The sequence below is a fragment of the Salmo salar genome, chromosome ssa01, assembly GCF_905237065.1.
Source record: "Salmo salar chromosome ssa01, Ssal_v3.1, whole genome shotgun sequence".
Lineage (NCBI taxonomy): Eukaryota > Metazoa > Chordata > Actinopteri > Salmoniformes > Salmonidae > Salmo > Salmo salar.
The window spans coordinates 15007737-15026583 of NC_059442.1; positions in this window are offsets into that span (position 1 = coordinate 15007737).

Genomic DNA, 18847 nt, shown 5'->3' on the forward strand with positions numbered 1-18847 from the left:
AGCTGCAGGCTAAAGTTAAATCTACACTTGGTTTCCTCTTTCGTAATCGCTCCTCTTTCACCCCAGCTGCCAAACTAAACCTGATTCTCACCCATGCTAGATTACGAAGACATCGTTTAGAGATCAGCAGGTAAGTGTGCTCTCGAGCGGCTAGATGTTCTTTACCATTCGGCCATTAGATTTGCCACCAATGCTCCTTATAGGACACATCACCTCACTCTATACTCCTCTGTAAACTGTTCATCTCTGTATACCCGTCGCAAGACCATGTTGTGTTGCTACCATGTTGTTGTCATGTTGTGTTGCTACCACGCTGTGTTGTCATGTGTTGCTGCCTTGCTATGTTGTTTTCTTAGGTCTCTCTTCATGTAGTATTGTGGTGTCTCTCTTGTCGTTATGTGTGTTTTGTCCTATATTTTCTTTAAATCCCAGCTCCCGTCACCACAGGAGGCCTTTTGTCTTTTGGTAGGCCGTCATTGTAAATAAGAATTTGTTCTTAACTGACTTGCCTAGTTAAATAAAGGTTAAATAAATAAATAAAATTACTGTGCGTGTGTGTGTGTGCGTGCCTGTGTGTCTGTGCATGAGTGTGTGTGTCTGTGTGTGTGTGTCTGTGCGTGCCTGTGTGTCTGTTCATGTGTGTGAGTGTGTCTGTGTGTGTGTGTGTGTGTGTGTGTGCAGGCCTGGGAGAGCAGGATTTTAAAAGGCTCTGATGTGTCCTGGGCATCCTCAGCTCCACAAGACTCAAAGATGAAGAAGTCGCCGAGTTGCTCACTCTGAACTTCCTGCCAGTTTGTCTCTCCCCATTTCCCCCTCGAGGGAAGGCAGTCATAACCCCCCTCCCCCTCCACCCTCCCACTCTCCTTTTCTATCTCTCTACCACAGGGGTTTCCAACAATTAAAAAAATTATAATAATTGGTGACCGTTTACTTTTTTAATTGGGGCTATGACAGTCTATTACAAATCAGTCTGATGTAACTTTTGACAGTATTTAAATCTGAAGGAAGTATGGCTTGAAGTGACTGAAATGACTGAAATTAATCAGAAAGGTATTAGGAAGTTCAGACAATCATTTTGTATGATATTCTGTGTAGAAAATAACATCATCATTGATGATGTTCTTTTTCCCCCGAGTCTGATTCATTGCCTGGTCTTGTCCACTCTTTTCTAATGAGGCTTGTAGAGGGAAACAGACGTGTTCCTGAGAGTCTTATCTTTCAGTGATGGGGTCAAAATATTTTGTAGCTTAAACCGTTCATAAGATAGAGCCCCATTTGTTGGAACAAAACAGAAACCGCTCTGTTTATTACAACCACATCTAGCGGCTACCGGAGGTTACTGACGTAACCCCTGTTCTATGAACCAAGCAATTAAAAAAAAATTGTACTTCCGATTTTCTCTTGCGAACCTATTTTCAAACTATGTGACCCCACATGGAGTCACGACCCCAAGTTTGGGAAACACTGCTCTACCCTCTACCTTCCAAGACAAGACTTGCTCACTCTTATGGAGAAAGCGCCAGGCAACAGGCCTGACTCGGAAAAATGAGAACTCAGACTTGATCAATGTCCACAGTTTGTTTCTGTCTGCTAATGCGAGATGGTTGTCAGAGGTTGCTCTCAGGGAATGGCGAGAGATGACGTTGGGGTCCAGTATGCCTTTGATCTTCTAACTAATGGGAATGGTTAACATTGTTTTTGTCTGGGTGGATTCTAGATAGCCATGTCAAACAGGATTTTTCTGGAGGAAGGGCATGTTTTTGCTATCTTCCAACACTTAGGCTGTACAGGCTGCAAATGAGTGTGCAAGCAGCAGAGGGTTGTTGTGTTAGTGGCAAGACGCATGGCCACTTTGGCAGTTTATCTGGGATCGATGTTGGAGTTTCTAATCCCTCGTGCACTTACAAAGAAAATAGCTCAGTACAGGACTTAATGTACACACACAGTAACAGGCAAGTGAACAGCACCACTACCACTTCAGTCAACTGTTTCATGTAAAAGAGAGAGAGAGAGAGAGAGAGAGAGAGAGAGAGAGAAAGAGAGAGAGAGAAAAAGAGAGAGAGAAAGTCCTTGCGGCACTTTAAAACTGCCGTTTTACGGACTCCTAACCAACTGTGCTTTTTTTGTTTGCTTTTTTGCATTTTTTTGTAACTCATTTTGTACATAATGTTGCTGCTACCTTCTCTTATGACCAAAAATAGCTTCTGGACATCAGAACAGCGATTACTCACCTCGAACTGGACAAAGATTTTTTCTTTAATGAGCCCGACATGAAGGATATACTGCTTTGTCGAGATAAGCCCCAAAACCCCGTCATCCACGTGAAGAAAAGATGGAGAAAAAGGGTGAGAAGGGCAGGGTACCTTGTAAGAGTTAGCCGACGGGTAGGTAAACCACCACTACCCTCCGTATTATTGGCCAACTTGCAATCATTGGAAAAATTACTGGATGATCTACAATTAAGACTATCCTACCAATGGGACATTAAAAACTGTAATATCTTATGTTTCACCGAGACGAGGCTAAATGACGACACAGATAATATAGAGCAGGCTGGCTTGTCAGTGCATCGGCAGGACAGAGCAACTACGTCTGGTAAGACGAGGGGCGGGGGTGTGTGTCTATTTGTCGATAACTGCTGGGGCGCGATGTCTAATATTAAAGAAGTCTCGAGGTATTGCTAGCCTGAGGTTGAATACCTCATGATAAGCTGTAGACCACACTATCTTCCAAGAGAGTTCTCGTCTATATTATTCGTAGCTGTCTATTTACCAACACAAGCCAGTGCTGGCACTAAGACCTCACTCAACGAGCTGTATAAGGCCATAAGCAAACAAGAAAATGCTCATCCAACAGCGACGCTCCTAGTGGTTGGGGACTTTCATTTCTACCAGCATGTCACATGTGCAACCAGAGGAAAAAAGATTCTAGACCATCTTTACTCCACACACAGAGACGCATACAAAGCTCTCCCTCGATCTCCATTTTGCAAATCTGACCATAATTCTATCCTCCTGATTCCTGCTTACAAGCAAAAACTAAAGCAGGAAGTACCAGTGACTTGCTCAATACAAAAGTGGTCAGATGACGCGAATACTACGCTACAGGACTGTTTTGCTAACACAGACTGGAATTCACAGACAGGATTCCAGCACAGACTGGATTCCTCCAATGGCATTGAGGAGTATACCACCTCAGTCACCGGCTTCAACAATAAGTGCATCGACAATGTCATCCCCACAGTGACCGTGCGTACATGTACATATCCCAATCTGAAGCCATGGATTACAGGCAACATCCACACCAAACTAAAGGGTAGAGCTGCCGCTTTCAAGGAGCCTGACACAAATCCAGACGCTTATAAGAAATCCCGCTATGCCCTCAGACGAACCATCAAATAGACAAAGCGTCAATGCAGGACAAAGCTTTAATACTACTACACCAGCTCTGACGCTCGTCGGATTTGGCAGAGCTTGAAAACTATTACGGACTACAAAGGGAAATGCAGCTGCAAACTGCCCTGTGATGCGAGCCTTCCAGACGAGCGAAATGCCATTTATGCTCGGTTCGAGGCAAGCCACACTGAAGCATGCATGAGAGCACCAGCTGTACTGGACAACTATGTGATCACACTCTTCGTAGCTGATGTGAGCAAGACCTTTAAACAGGACAACATTCACAAAGCCGCAGGACCAGATGGATTACCAGGATGTGTACTCAAAGCATGCACGGACCAACTGGCAAATGTCTTCACTGACATTTTTAACCTCTCCCTGACCGAGTCTGTAATACCTACATGTTTCAAGCAGACCGCCATAGTTCCTGTGCCCAAGAAAGCAAAGGTAACCGTGCCTAAAGACTACCACCCCGTAGCACTCACATTGGTAGCCATGAAGTGCTTTGAAAGGCTGGTCCTGGCTCACATCAACATCATCGTGCCGGAAACCCTAGACCTACTCCAATTCGCACACTGCCCCAACAGATCCACAGATGACTCAATCTCAATCATACTCCACACAGCCCTTTCCCACCTGGACAAAAGGAACAACTATGTGAGAATGCTGTTCATTGACTACAGCTCAGCGTTCAACATCATAGTGCCCACAAAGCTCATCACTAAGCTAAGGACCCTGGGACTAAACTCCTCCCTCTGCAACTGGATCCTGGACTTCCTGACGGGTCGCCCCCAGGTGGTAAGGGTAGTCAACAACAATCTGCCATGCTGATCCTCAACACTGGGGCCCCTCTGGGCTAGGCGGGACGAATTCGTCCCACCTACGTAACAGCCAGTGTAATCCAGTGGCGCGATTTTCAAATACCTTAAAAATCCTATTACTTCAATTTCTCAAACATATGACTATTTTACAGCTATTTAAAGACAAGACTCTCGTTAATCTAACCACACTGTCCGATTTCAAAAAGGCTTTACAATGAAAGCAAAACATTAGATTATGTCAGCAGAGTACCCAGCCAGAAATAATCAGACACCCATTTTTCAAGCTAGCATATAATGTCACAAAAACCCAGAAGACAGCTAAATGCAGCACTAACCTTTGATGATCTTCATCAGATGACAACCCTAGGATATTATGTTATACAATACATGCATGTTTTGTTCAATCAAGTTCATATTTATATCAAAAACCAGCTTTTTACATTAGCATGTGACGTTCAGAACTAGCATATCCCCCGCAAACTTCCGGGGAATTTACTAACAATTTACTAAATTACTCACGATAAACGTTCACAAAAAGCATAACAATTATTTTAAGAATTATAGATACAGAACTCCTCTATGCACTCGATATGTCCGATTTTAAAATAGCTTTTTGGTGAAAGCACATTTTGCAATATTCTAAGTACATAGCCCTGCCATCACGGGCTAGCTATTTAGACACCCGGCAAGTTTAGCCTTCACCAAAATCAGATTTACTATAACAAAAATGTTCTTACCTTTGTTGTCTTCGTCAGAATGCACTCCCAGGACTTCTACTTCAATAACAAATGTTGGTTTGGTCCCAAATAATCCATCGTTATATCCGAATAGCGCCGTTTTGTTTGTGCGTTCCAGACACTATCCGAAAGGGTAAATAAGGGTCGCACGCATGGCGCAATTCGTGACAAAAAAAAAATCTAAATATTCCATTACCGTACTTCGAAGCATGTCAACCGCTGTTTAAAATCCATTTTTATGCCATTTTTCTCGTAAAAAAGCGATAATATTCCGACCGGGAATCTCCTTTTAGGTAAACAGACAAAGGAAAAGAAAGCTTTCGGTCGACGCGGGCACGAGCCTGAGTCTCACAGTACTGTAACCAGCCACTACCCAAACGCGCTACTTTGTTTCAGCCAGAGCCTGCAAAGCCACGATTCAGCTTTTTGCCGCCTTCTGAGAGACCATGTGAGCTGTAGAAAGTGTCATGTTATAGCAGAGATCCTTTGTAATTGATAGAGATGGCAAAGAAGTTCAAGAAATGGTCAGACAGGGTACTTCCTGTACAGAATCTTCTCAGGTTTTGACCTGCCATTTGAGTTCTGTTATACTCACAGACACCATTCAAACAGTTTTAGAAACTTTGGAGTGTTTTCTATCCAAAGCCAATAATTATATGCATATTCTTGTTACTGGGCAGGAGTAGTAACCAGATTAAATCGGGTACGTTTTTTATCCGGCCGTGTCAATACTGCCCCCTAGCCCTAACAGGTTAATCTAACCACACTGTCCGATTTCAAAAAGGCTTTACAACGAAAGCAAAACATTAGATTATGTCAGCAGAGTACCCAGCCAGAAATAATCAGACACCCATTTTTCAAGCTAGCATATAATGTCACATAAACCCAAACCACAGCTAAATGTAGCACTAACCTTTGATGATCTTCATCAGATGACAACCCTAGGACATTATGTTATACAATACATGCATGTTTTGTTCAATCAAGTTCATATTTATATCAAAAACCAGCTTTTTACATTAGCATGTGACTAGCATGTGACTAGCATTCCCACCGAACACTGCCGGTGAATTTACTAAATTACTCACGATAAACGTTCACAAAAAGCATAACAATTATTTAAAGAATTATAGATACAGAACTCCTCTATGCACTCGATATGTCCGATTTTAAAATAGCTTTTCGGTGAAAGCACATTTTGCAATATTCTGAGTAGATAGCCCGGCATCACAGGGCTAGCTATTTAGACACCCAGCAAGTTTAGCACTCATCAAAGTCAGATTTACTATAAGAAAAATGTTATTACCTTTGCTGTCTTCGTCAGAATGCACTCCCTAGGCTTCTACTTCAATAACAAATGTTGGTTTGGTTCAAAATAATCCATAGTTATCTTCATGGCTCACTCCGCTCAACAGGATGTTGTCTTCATGGCTCACTTCACTCAACAGGATGTTGTCTTCATGGCTCACTTCGCTCAACAGGATGTTGTCTTCATGGCTCACTCCGCTCAACAGGGTGTTGTCTCCATGGCTCACCCCGCTCAACAGGATGTTGTTTCCATGGTTCACCACATTCAACAGGATGTTGTCTTCATAGCTCACTCCGCTCAACAGGATGTTTTCTCCATGGTTCACCACATTCAACAGGATGTTGTCTTCATAGCTCACCCCGCTCAACAGGATGTTGTCTCCATGCCTCACCCTGTTCAACAGGATGTTTTATTCATGCCCTGTGTATCCATAACAGAGTAAGACTCAGTTTCCGCCATCTGTATCCAATTCAGGTCAACAACATTGTAATTGACTGTAATATGTGTCAACTTTGGTTCACTTTTGGTTAATCTATTCTCAGTGTGACAGTGAAGTACCATGGGAAGGTGTCTCATGCTGCAGCCTACCCCTGGGGCAGGTTTAATGCCCTGGATGCAGCCGTGCTGGCGTACGACAGCCTGTCTGTTTTGAGACAGCAGATGAAGCCAGACTGGAGATTCCATAGTAAGTACTAAATGAGAGGTTCATGGACATTAAATACTGAGTTAATTTCACTGTGTAAATAGATTATCTTAACCTGTCTGGGCGAGCGTCCCACCCTAGTCAACAGCCAGTGGAATCGTGTCTCGCGAAATACAAAACCTCATAAATGCTATAACTTCAATTTCTCAAACATATGACTATTTTACACCATTTTATAGATACACCTCTCCTGAATCGAACCACGTTGTCCGATTTCAAAAAGGCTTTACAGCAAAAGCAAAACGTTAGATTATGTTAGGAGAGTACCCTGCCATAAAAAATCACACTGCCATTTTCAAAGCAACTAGATGCATCACAAATACCCAAAACCCAGCTAAATGCAGCACTAATCTTTGACAATCTTCATCAGATGACACTCGTAGGACATCATGTTACACAATACATGCATTTTTTGTTCGATAAAGTTCATATTTATATATAAAAACAGCATTTTCCATCGGCGCGTGACGTTCAGAAAATATTTTTCCTCAAATGCTTCCGGTGGATCAGCGCTACAATTTACAAAATTACTACTCGAAAATATTGTTAAAATGTAATATTGTCATTCAAAGAATTATAGATTAACATCTCGTGAATGCAACCGCATTGCCAGATTTAAAAATAACTTTACTGGGAAATCACACTTTGCAATAAATGACGTGGTATGCTCAGAAAAATAGGCTAGGCGATACATGTTAGCGCCATCTTGGAACCATCTAAAATCAAATATACTATTGTAAATATTCCCTTACCTTTGATTATCTTCATCAGAAGGCACTTCCAGGAATCCCAGGTCCACAACAAATGTAGTTTTGTTCGAAAAAGTTAATAGTTTATGTCCCAATAGTTCCTTCTTGTTAGCGCATTCCGAAGTCTACTCATAATGTACTGAAGCGCGCAGGACTTGTCATCACGAATGTGCAAAAAATATATATTTACGTTCGTTTAAACATGTCAAACGTTGTATAACATAAATCTTTAGGGCCTTTTTCAATAATACTCAAGGCGGACGATTGCATTGTGTTACTAAACGTTTCGGAACAAAAGGGTTCCCATGGGCGCCCGCGTCATAGTAGTAATGGCCCTCCCCCTGTGACCAACTTCCCAAGCCTCTCTTTGGGTCAGTTTCTACCATAGAAGACTCAAACCACATTGTAAAGACTGTTGACATCTAGTGGAAGCCTTAGGAAGTGCTAAATTATTAATAAGTCCCTGTGTGTTTCAATGGCAAAGGCTTGAAGTGATTCCACACATCAGATTTCCACTTCCTGTTAGGATTTGTCTCAGGGTTTTGACTGCCATATGAGTTCTGTTATACTCACAGACACCATTCAAACAGTTTTAGAAACTTTAGAGTGTTTTCTATCCAAATCTACTAATTATATGCATATTCGAGTTACTGGGCAGGAGTAGTAACCAGATTAAATCGGGTACGTTTTTTTATCCGGCCGTGCAAATACTTCCCCCTATGCCCAACAGGTTGATAAATACACTCATTGTAAGTCGCTATGAATAAGTGCTTCTGCTAAATGACTAAAATGTAATGTTAAATGTCATACACCCCTACATCTGCGTTGATTAGGCTAGTACTTTTATAGTTTGGCATTGTGTTGATGTTGATGATATTGATGGTTCCATGTACTGCAACAAGCTTATGGAACACACTACCATACCTGACTGATCCACAGTCTCTGTGTACACCTCTTCCTTACCAGACTCGAACATGCAGTTGTTTTCTTCTCTGTCTTCTTCTACAGGCATCATCAAACATGATGGAGTGAAGCCCAACATCATCTCAGCCTACGCTGAGCTGGAGTACTACCTGCACACTCCACTGGCCAGGGACCTGTCTGACCTCTAAGCCAAGGCCGAGGCTTGCTTCAGGTCAGCTGCCATGGCAACTGGTTGTCAAGTAAGCATGCTCAAAATATTCCCGTTGTTTCCGTTATTAAAGGACAGCTATGAAGATCAACAGAAAATACATTAGTGGGTTACTATTTTTTCTCCAGATAGAGGAAACTTATCCAAACCATACATACTCCAATATCCTTCCCAGAACCACCTTTGCACACCTCTATCAAGAGAATGGCAGAGCCCCGGGTATTGAGTTTGAGGAGGTGCCAAGCCCCACCTAGCCCATTGAGGTTAATGTAACCACATCGTCCGATTTCAAAAAGGCTTTACAGCGAAAGCAAAACATTAGATTATGTTAGGAGAGTACATAGACAAAAATAACCACACAGCCATTTTCCAAGCAAGGAGATGTGTCACAAAAACCAAAATACAGTTAAAATGAAGCACTAACCTTTGACGATCTTCATCAGATGACACTCCTAGGACATCATGTTACACAATACATGTATGTTTTGTTCGATAAAGTTCATATTTATATCCAAAAACAACATTTTACATTGGCGCGTGATGTTCAGAAAATGTATTCCCACCAAAACCTCCTGTGAATGAGCATATCAATTTACAAAAATACTCATCATAAACGTTGACAAAATATATAACAATTATTTAACCTCTCTAGGGTAGGTGGCACCAAATCGTCCCACCTACGTAACAGCCAGTGTAATCCCGTGGCGCGTTATTCAAAAACCTCAAAAATGCAAAAACTTCAATTTTTCAAACATATGACTATTTTACACCATTTTAAAGACAAGACTCTCGTTAATCTAACCACACTGTCCGATTTCAAAAAGGCTTTACAACGAAAGCAAAACATTAGATTATGTCAGCAGAGTACCCAGCCAGAAATAATCAGACACCCATTTTTCAAGCTAGCATATAATGTCACATAAACCCAAACCACAGCTAAATGCAGCACTAACCTTTGATGATCTTCATCAGATGACAACCCTAGGACATTATGTTATACAATACATGCATGTTTTGTTCAATCAAGTTCATATTTATATCAAAAACCAGCTTTTTACATTAGCATGTGACTAGCATGTGACTAGCATTCCCACTGAACACTGCCGGTGTATTTACTAAATTACTCACGATAAACGTTCACAAAAAGCATAACAATTATTTAAAGAATTATAGATACAGAACTCCTCTATGCACTCGAGATGTCCGATTTTAAAATAGCTTTTCGGTGAAAGCACATTTTGCAATATTCTCAGTAGATAGCCCGGCATCACAGGGCTAGCTATTTAGACACCCAGCAAATTTAGCACTCACCAAAGTCAGATTTACTATAAGAAAAATGTTATTACCTTTGCTGTCTTCGTCAGAATGCACTCCCAGGACTTCTACTTCAATAACAAATGTTGGTTTGGTTCAAAATAATCCATAGTTATATCCAAACAGCGGCGTTTTGTTAGTGCGTTCAAGACACTATCCGAAAGGGTAAATAAGGGTGACGAGCATGGCGCAATTCGTGACCAAAAAATCCTAAATATTCCATTACCGTACTTCGAAGCATGTCAACCGCTGTTTAAAATCAATTTTTATGCCATTTTTCTCATAGAAAAGTGATAATATTCCGTCCGGGAATCTGCGTTTAGGTGAACAGACGAAAGAAAATAAAGCATTCGGTCGACTCGGGCACGCGCCTAAGCCCATAGTACTCTGATCGGCCACTTGCCAAAAGCGATAATGTGTTTCAGCCAGAGGCTGCCTCGATATCGTTTAGCTTTTTCCCGGGCTCTGAGAGCCTATGGGAGCCGTAGGAAGTGTCACGTTAGAGCAAAGATCCTCAGTCTTCAATAAAAAGAGCCAAGATGAAACACAACTTCTCAGACAGGCCACTTCCTGCATGGAATCTTCTCAGGTTTTGGCCTGTCATGTGAGTTCTGTTATACTCACAGACACCATTCAAACAGTTTTAGAAACTTTAGGGTGTTTTCTATCCAGAGCCAATAATTATATGCATATTCTAGTTACTGGGCAGGAGTAGTAACCAGATTAAATCGGGTACATTTTTTATCCGGCCGTGTCAATACTGCCCCCTAGCCCTAACAGGTTAGAATTATAGATACACTACTCCTTGATGCAACCGCTGTGTCAGATTTTAAAATAGCTTTACGGCGAAAGCACATTGTTCAATATTCTGAGTACATAGCTCAACCATCAATGCAAGCTATACAGCTACCCACCAAGTTCTTGCGTCAACAAAACTCTGAATTAGTGTTATACATCATTCCTTACCTTTGCTGATCTTCGGCGGAATGGACTCCAAGGACTCCTACTTCCACAAGAAATTTTATTTTTGTTCAAAATACTCCATATTTATGTCCAAATACCTCCGTTTTGTTCGTGTGTTCAGATCACTATCCAAAGCCATAATGCGCATGCGTAATTTGAGACACGAAATGTCAAAATGTTCCATTACCGTTTGCAGAAACATGTCAAACTTTGTTTACAACCAATCTTTAGGGTATTTTTAACGTAAAAATGCAATAATATTCCAACCGGACAATAGCGTATTCATTCCAGGAGAAAAAGAAGGAAGAGTGCGCTCGCGGGCTCACACATCACCAAGCCCTTTGTCCTCATGCAGTCCACTCATTGACTGAGCTACTATTCTCTGCCCAGTACTATTCTCTGCCCAGTAACAAACTTTCTAAAGGCTGTTGACAGCCAATGGAAGCCTTAGGAAGTGCAACGTGACCCCACAGACACTGTAGTTTCGATAGGGATTCAAAAGAAGAACTACAATTCTCAGATTTCCCACTTCCTGGTTGGATCTTTCTCAGGTTTTTGCCTGCCATATGAGTTATGTTATACTCACAGACATCATTCAAACAGTTTTAGAAACTTCAGATTGTTTTCTATCAAAATCTGTCACGTTCGTCGTAGGAATTGGACCAAGGCGCAGCGGGAATGTGTAAACTCATCTTCTTATTTATTGAGAAGAAAACGTGAACACCGAAAAATAAAATAACAAACAATGATGAAGATGCTAACAGTCCTGTAAGGCACAACACTATACCAGGAACAACTACCCACAAATCCCAATGAAAAAACACCCCTATAAATAGGACCTTCAATTAGAGGCAATGAGGAACAGCTGCCTCCAATTGAAAGTCAACCCAATAACTAAGCATAGAAATAGAATAACTAGACACAGACATAGAAATAGACTAACATGGAACATTACCCAAAAAACCACTGAAACACATAAAACAAACACCCCCTGCCACGTCCTGACCAAACTACAATAACAAATAGCCCCTTTTACTGGTCAGGATGTGACAGTACCCCCCCCCCCAAAGGTGCAGATCCCGGATGCACCTCAAACAAAAAACACAAAAATAAACCCCAAAACAAAAATAATCCCAAACTAAAGGGAGGGAGGGAAGGGAGGGTGGCCACCATCACCGGCAGTTCTTGTGCTACACTCCCCCTCCCCAATCCTCATACTTTGGAGGTGGCTCAGGCTCTGGCCTTAGTCCCCAACCTAATCTGTCCACCCCAGCTGAAGGCTCAGGGCTAAAGCGCATCGAGACCTCGGGCTGAGGAGCGTCGCTGGAGACCTCGGGCTGATGCGTGTCGCTGGAGACCTCGGACTGGAGGGTGACTCTGGGAGCTCCGGACTGGAGGGCGACTCTGGGAGCTCCGGACTGGAGGGTGACTCTGGGACCTCCGGACTGAAGGGCAACTCTGGGAACTCCGGACTGAAGGGCGACTCTGGGAGCTCCGGACTGGTTGGCGACTCTGGGAGCTCCAGACTGGAGGGCGACTCTGGCTGCGCCTGTTCCGGCCTGGAGCGCGACTCTGTCGGTTCCGGACTGTGGGTCGTCTCTGTCGGTTCCGGACTGTGGGCCGTCTCTGTCGGTTCCGGACTGTGGGCCGTCTCTGTCGGTTCCGGACTGTGGGCCGTCTCTGTCGGTTCCGGACTGTGGGCCGTCTCTGTTGGCTCCGGACTGTGGGCCGTCTCTGTCGGCTCCGGACTGTGGGCCGTCTCTGTCGGTTCCGGACTGTGGGCCGTCTCTGTCGGTTCCGGTCTGTGGGCCGTCTCTGTCGGCTCCGGACTGTGGGCCGTCTCTGTCGGCTCCGGACTGTGGGCCGTCTCTGCTGGCTCCGGACTGTGGGCCGTCTCTGCTGGCTCCGGACTGTGGGCCAGCTCTAGACGGGGCACGATCGCCGGAAGCTCTGGACGGGGCACTGTTGCCGGACACTCTGGACGGGGCACTGTTGCCAGACACTCTGGACGGGGCACTGTTGCCGGACACTCTGGACGGGGCACTGTTGCCGGAAGCTCTGGACGGGGACTGCGCACTGAAGGCCTGATGCGTGGGGCTGGCTTAGGAGGCGCCAGACTAGGGACACGCACCACGGGGCTAGTGCGAGGAGCAGGACGAGTTGGACTGGGCTGACGCACTGGAGGCCTGGTGCGTGGGGCTGGTACTGGAGGTACCAGACTGGAGACACGAACCCCAAGGCTAGTGCGAGGAGCGGGAACAGGACGTACTAGACTGGGCTGACGCACTGGAGGCCTGGTGCGTGGTTCTGGCTTTGGACGCGCCAGACTAGAGACACGCACGTCAGGGCTAGTGCGAGGAGCAGGAACTGGATACACCGGGCCATGAGTAGGCACTGGAGGTCTGCAGCGCACCTCCTGCACAACCCGTCCTGGCTGGATGGTAATAGTAGCCCTGCACGAGCGGAGTGCTGGCACAGGGTGAACTGGGCTGTGCAGAGGCCTGATGGCTGCCGTGCGTAGAGCAGGCGTAGGGTAGCCTGGGCCTAGGAGGCGCACTGGTGGCCAGATGTGCTGCGCAGGCATCCTCCATCCAGGCTGGATGCCCACTCTAGCACGGCAAATTGCGAGGGGCTGGGATCACTCGTACCGGACTGTGCGTGCGCATGGGTGAGATCGTGCACACTTCCGCATACACCGGCGCTCTCCACTCCATACGCTCCCCATAATAAGCACGGGGAGTTGGCTTAGGGCTCACCCTTGGCCCAGCCAAACTGCCCGTGTGCCCCCTACCAAAAATGTTCTTGGGGGTGCCTCTCAGGCTTTCTTGCTAGCCGTGTCCCAACATAGCGTTCTCTGTCCTCTCCAGCCTTCCTCCATGGTCCTTCTCTCGCTAGTATCTGCTCCCAAGTCCTAAACTCCTTATAACTCTGCTGCTACTCCTTCCTCCGCTGCTTGGTCCGTTGGTGGTGGGTAGTTCTGTCACGGGTGTCATAGGGATTGGACCAAAACGCAGCGGGAATATGTATACTCATCTTTTTTATTGAAGAAGGAAAACAAAAATAAGAACGTATACAAAAACAACGACGAAACAGTCCTGTAAGGCTACTAGGCTATACAAAGAACAACTACCCACAAAACCCCCATGAAAAACACCCCTACTAAATAGCACCTTCAATTAGAGGCAACGAGGAACAGCTGCCTCCATTTGAAGGTCAAAACAATAAACTAGACATAGAAATAGAAAAACTAGAAAATAGAACATAGAAAAACAAAACATAGAACACAACCCAAAAACCCCGACAACACAAAACAAACACACCCCTGCCACGTCCTGACCAAACTACAATAACAAATAACCCCTTATACTGGTCAGGACGTGACAGGCACTGCATCTAAGTACAAGATGTGTAACTATTGTACCTGGTTCACATCCAGGCTGTATCACATCTGGCTGTGATTGGGAGTCCCATAGGGTGGTGCACAATTGGCCCACTGTTGTCTGGATTTGGCTGGAGTAGGCTGTCATTGTAAATAAGAATTTGTTCTTAACTGACTTGCCTAGTTAAAAAAAGGTTAAAAAAGAAAGTTTTTATTTATACAACAATTCTGCACTCGGCAGTCCCCTTCTGAGAGCTTTTTGTGGCCTACCATTTCACGGCTGAGCCGTTCTACTCCTAGACGTTTCCACTTCACAATAAAAGCACTTACAGTTGACCGGGACAGCTCTAGTACAGCAGAAATTTGACGAACTGATTTGTTGGAAAGGTGCCATCCTATGACGGTGCCACGTTGAAAGTCACTGAGCTCTTCAGTAAGGCCATTCTACTGCCAATGTTTGTCCATGGAGATTGCATGGCTGTGTGCTCGGTTTTATACATCTGTCATCAACGGGTGTGGCTGAAATAGACAAATCCACTCATTTGAAGGGGTGTCCATATACTTTTGTATATACAGTGTATATGTTCTACACATTACCTTTCGATCTTAACATTCTGTAGCGTTGCACCCTGCTGAACAGATCCCTGTTTTCCAAAAAGGCCCCTCTGTTTGCTTTCATTTGCCTTTGACTACATGCCTGCTACAGCTGTTGTGGTTGGTGCACTACTTTTGGCACAGACTTCCTCTGTAGGTTTGACTTTGCCACTGGCGATCCACAGGCATGAAAGCGAATGCACCTGTGATATATACCGCCTGCTATTACCTCTCAATTAATCAATTAATTAAGTCTTCCTTAAAACATTTACTCCACTGGTTGCCCCGCTGATCCCAGCGCGGGGAGATGGACTGCAGGTGCTTCCTGTAGACGGAAAAAGATACTGTTTAAAGAGGATAGCAATAGGTTCCTCTCTTCCTCTCCACCGCCCTGCATCCTTTCTTTTTTTCACTGCTTCTGGATGATACCTCCCTCCCCTCCCCTCGATGCTTGCGGACTAAAAGAAGCCACACTGAGGCATTCCCATGTTATGTAGTGCGCAGCTGGTGTGAGAGATCGGTGTGAGCCCCATGAAAAAACAAATAGCTCACAAAAAGTTATCTCTCAATAGTGGAGAGACAGCTGACGGGGACGTGTCCAAACAATCGCGCCTGTGCAGGGCATTCCGCCTCCTCATGACACACACACACACACACACACACACACACACACACACACACACACACACACACACACACACACACACACACACACACACACACACACACACACACACACACACACACACACACACACACACACACACACACACACACACACACACACACATTCAGGCATTCCCATACAGACACACAGATCATCTCTGGCAGGGTGTGGGGTGACATTCCGCCCTCTCTGCCAGCATGCCAAGGCTCTCAGGCATTACAGACACACACACAAACATATACCCCACACCCATACAAACACAGAAGGCTTGATTAGAAAGCCCGTGTGTGGTTGACAAGTGTCATGGAGTTCATATTTTGCCTCTGGCGTGGCGGCGGTAATTATTCCGCAGTTGTCCTGTGCGCTCAACACTCACATCCAATCAGCAACCAGAACAAGCTGTGCAGCTGGTTGCCCACGCCTCTGGAACCTCCAAACCTCTATACAGCACAGACTGAAGGGGGGCATTATGGGGCAGGAGAAACCAGCTAGCACTGGCATAAAAAGAGTCAAGAATGACAAGAATGCAGTGTATTTCACTGTATTTATAGCCCTCGTGTTCAGTAGGCATTTGGGGCTCGATCCTATCACTCATTGCATTATGCTTTGAGAAATGTTGTTGTGGATTGAAATAACGTTGAGATTATTTTGATACACACTATTTGAACAAGGGAGCTGTGTGGTGCTCCAGCCATGCATGTAGCCTGATGATTATATGGAAGGATAAGGATTGGGTGATGTAGTGATGTAGTGAGTGTATGTATACTGGTGAGTTACTGGTGTGTTACTGGTGTGTGTGTGTGTGTGTGTGTGTGTGTGTGTGTGTGTGTGTGTGTGTGTGTGTGTGTGTGTGTGTGTGTGTGTGTGTGTGTGTGTGTGTGTGTGTGTGTGTGTGTGTGTGTGTGTGTGTGTGTGTGTGTGTGTGTGTGTGTGTGTCTCTTTAAGATCTGTCTGATGGCGAGAAAAATTTCTCTGGATATTTCTGTCAAATTCCGTTTTGACTAAATTCAGCCCTTATGCCATATGTTCAATGTAATGTGTTTGCTTTATTATTGAAGCTCAAACATTTTCTCCCAAATTGTCTTTTCCCAAGAGACAGTATCTTCCTCTTAGTGAGTTGAACCTGACTGTGGGCAAGTTTCACAACACCATCCTTCATGTTGTTGTCTGTTCTGAACATCAGTGACTCACATCTCACATGTTACATGCAAGCTCTGTCTGACATGTTCACACTAAACCGGGTCAATGTAGCCTAAGGAAAAACCCATTAACCAAACCTTTTACCATTTACCATGGTATCACACAAACCGTTTACCATGGTATCACACAAACCGTTTCCCATGGTATCACACAAACCGTTTACCATGGAATCACACAAACCGTTTACCATTGTTTCACACAAATCATTTACCATGGTGTCACACAAACCGTTTACCATGGTATCACACAAACCGTTTACCATGGTATCACACAAACTATTTACCAAGGTATCACACAAATCATTTACCATGGTATCACACAAATCGTTTACCATGGTATCACACAAACAGTTTACGATGGTATCATACAAATCATTTACCATGGTATCATACAAATCGTTTACCATGGTATCACACAAACCGTTTACCATGGTATCATACAAACCATTTACCATGGTATCACACAAACCGTTTACCATGGTATCAAACAAACCGTTTACCTTGGTATCACACAAACTATTTACCATGGTAACACACAAACCATTTACCATGGTATCACACAAACCATTTACCATGGTATCACACAAATTATTTACCATGGTATTACACAAATCGTTTACCATGGTATTACACAAATCGTTTACCATGGTATTACACAAATCGTTTACCATGGTATCACACAAATCATTTACCCTTGTATCACACATATCATTTACCATGGTATCACACAAATCATTTCGCATGGTATCACACAAACCCTTTACCATGGCATCACACAAACCGTTTACCATGGTATGACATGGGCTTGTTGTATAATGTCTGAAACATCTTGAGTAAATCAGAGGAGGGTTAATGCTTTGGAGAGCAGGCCCGGGAATTTTATCAGAAAGAGTCATTTATACCCCATGCCGACTTAAATTAATGATTAATTAAATCCCCCTTGGATTGGGGAGAACAGAACCTCTTGAAGTTTGAAGGTTGCTCTGCCTGGATATTTCTGCAGTGACCTCTCTGAGAGGCTGCCAAGAATGACTGAAATCCTAGTTGTGTGGAAGCGCCTGCGTTTTCCTCTCTCGCTCGCTCTCTCTCGCTCTCTCTCGCTCTCTCTCGCTCTCTCTCTCTCGCTCTCTCTCTCTCTCTCTCTCTCGCTCTCTCTCGCTCTCTCTTTCTCTCTCTCCTTCTCTCTCACACACTTTCTTACTCTCTCTCTCTCACTTTCTCTCTCTCAATTTTCAATTAAATTCAAAGGGCTTTATAGGGATGGTAAACATACTGTATGTTTATATTGCCAAAGCAAGTGGAAGAGACAAAAACAAAAGTCAAATAAACAAGGGAAATAGACAATCAGAAATTAACAGTAAACATTACACTCACACAAGTTTTAAAACAATATAGACATTTCAAATGTCATATTATTGGCTATGTATAGTGTTGTAGCAATGTGCAAGTAGTTGAAGTACAAAATAAACAATAAATAAACAGATATACTGTATATAGGTTGTATTTACAATGTTGTTTGTGCTCCACTGGTTACCACTGTGATATTTCACCTAACAGATATAGGAGTTTATCAAGATTGTATTTTATATATTTTTTAATTCTTTGTGGGTCTGTGTAATCTGAGGGAAATACAGTGCTGTCATGACGTTGGCCTGTGGGTAAGGTTTATGACCAACCATAAATACCTTTCTGCCTTCCCTCTCTCTCTGACTCTACTGAAGGACTCTTGAATAGCCTTTGTTAAACATAGAGAGTCTGGGAACATCAACCAGTGGGGGGAAAGGAACCATATTTCAGTAATAGAATCAGTTGAAAATATGTGTTGGTACTTAATGAATATGATGTCTGTTCGGTTGTCATCTGAGACATTATGACTGATGACAGG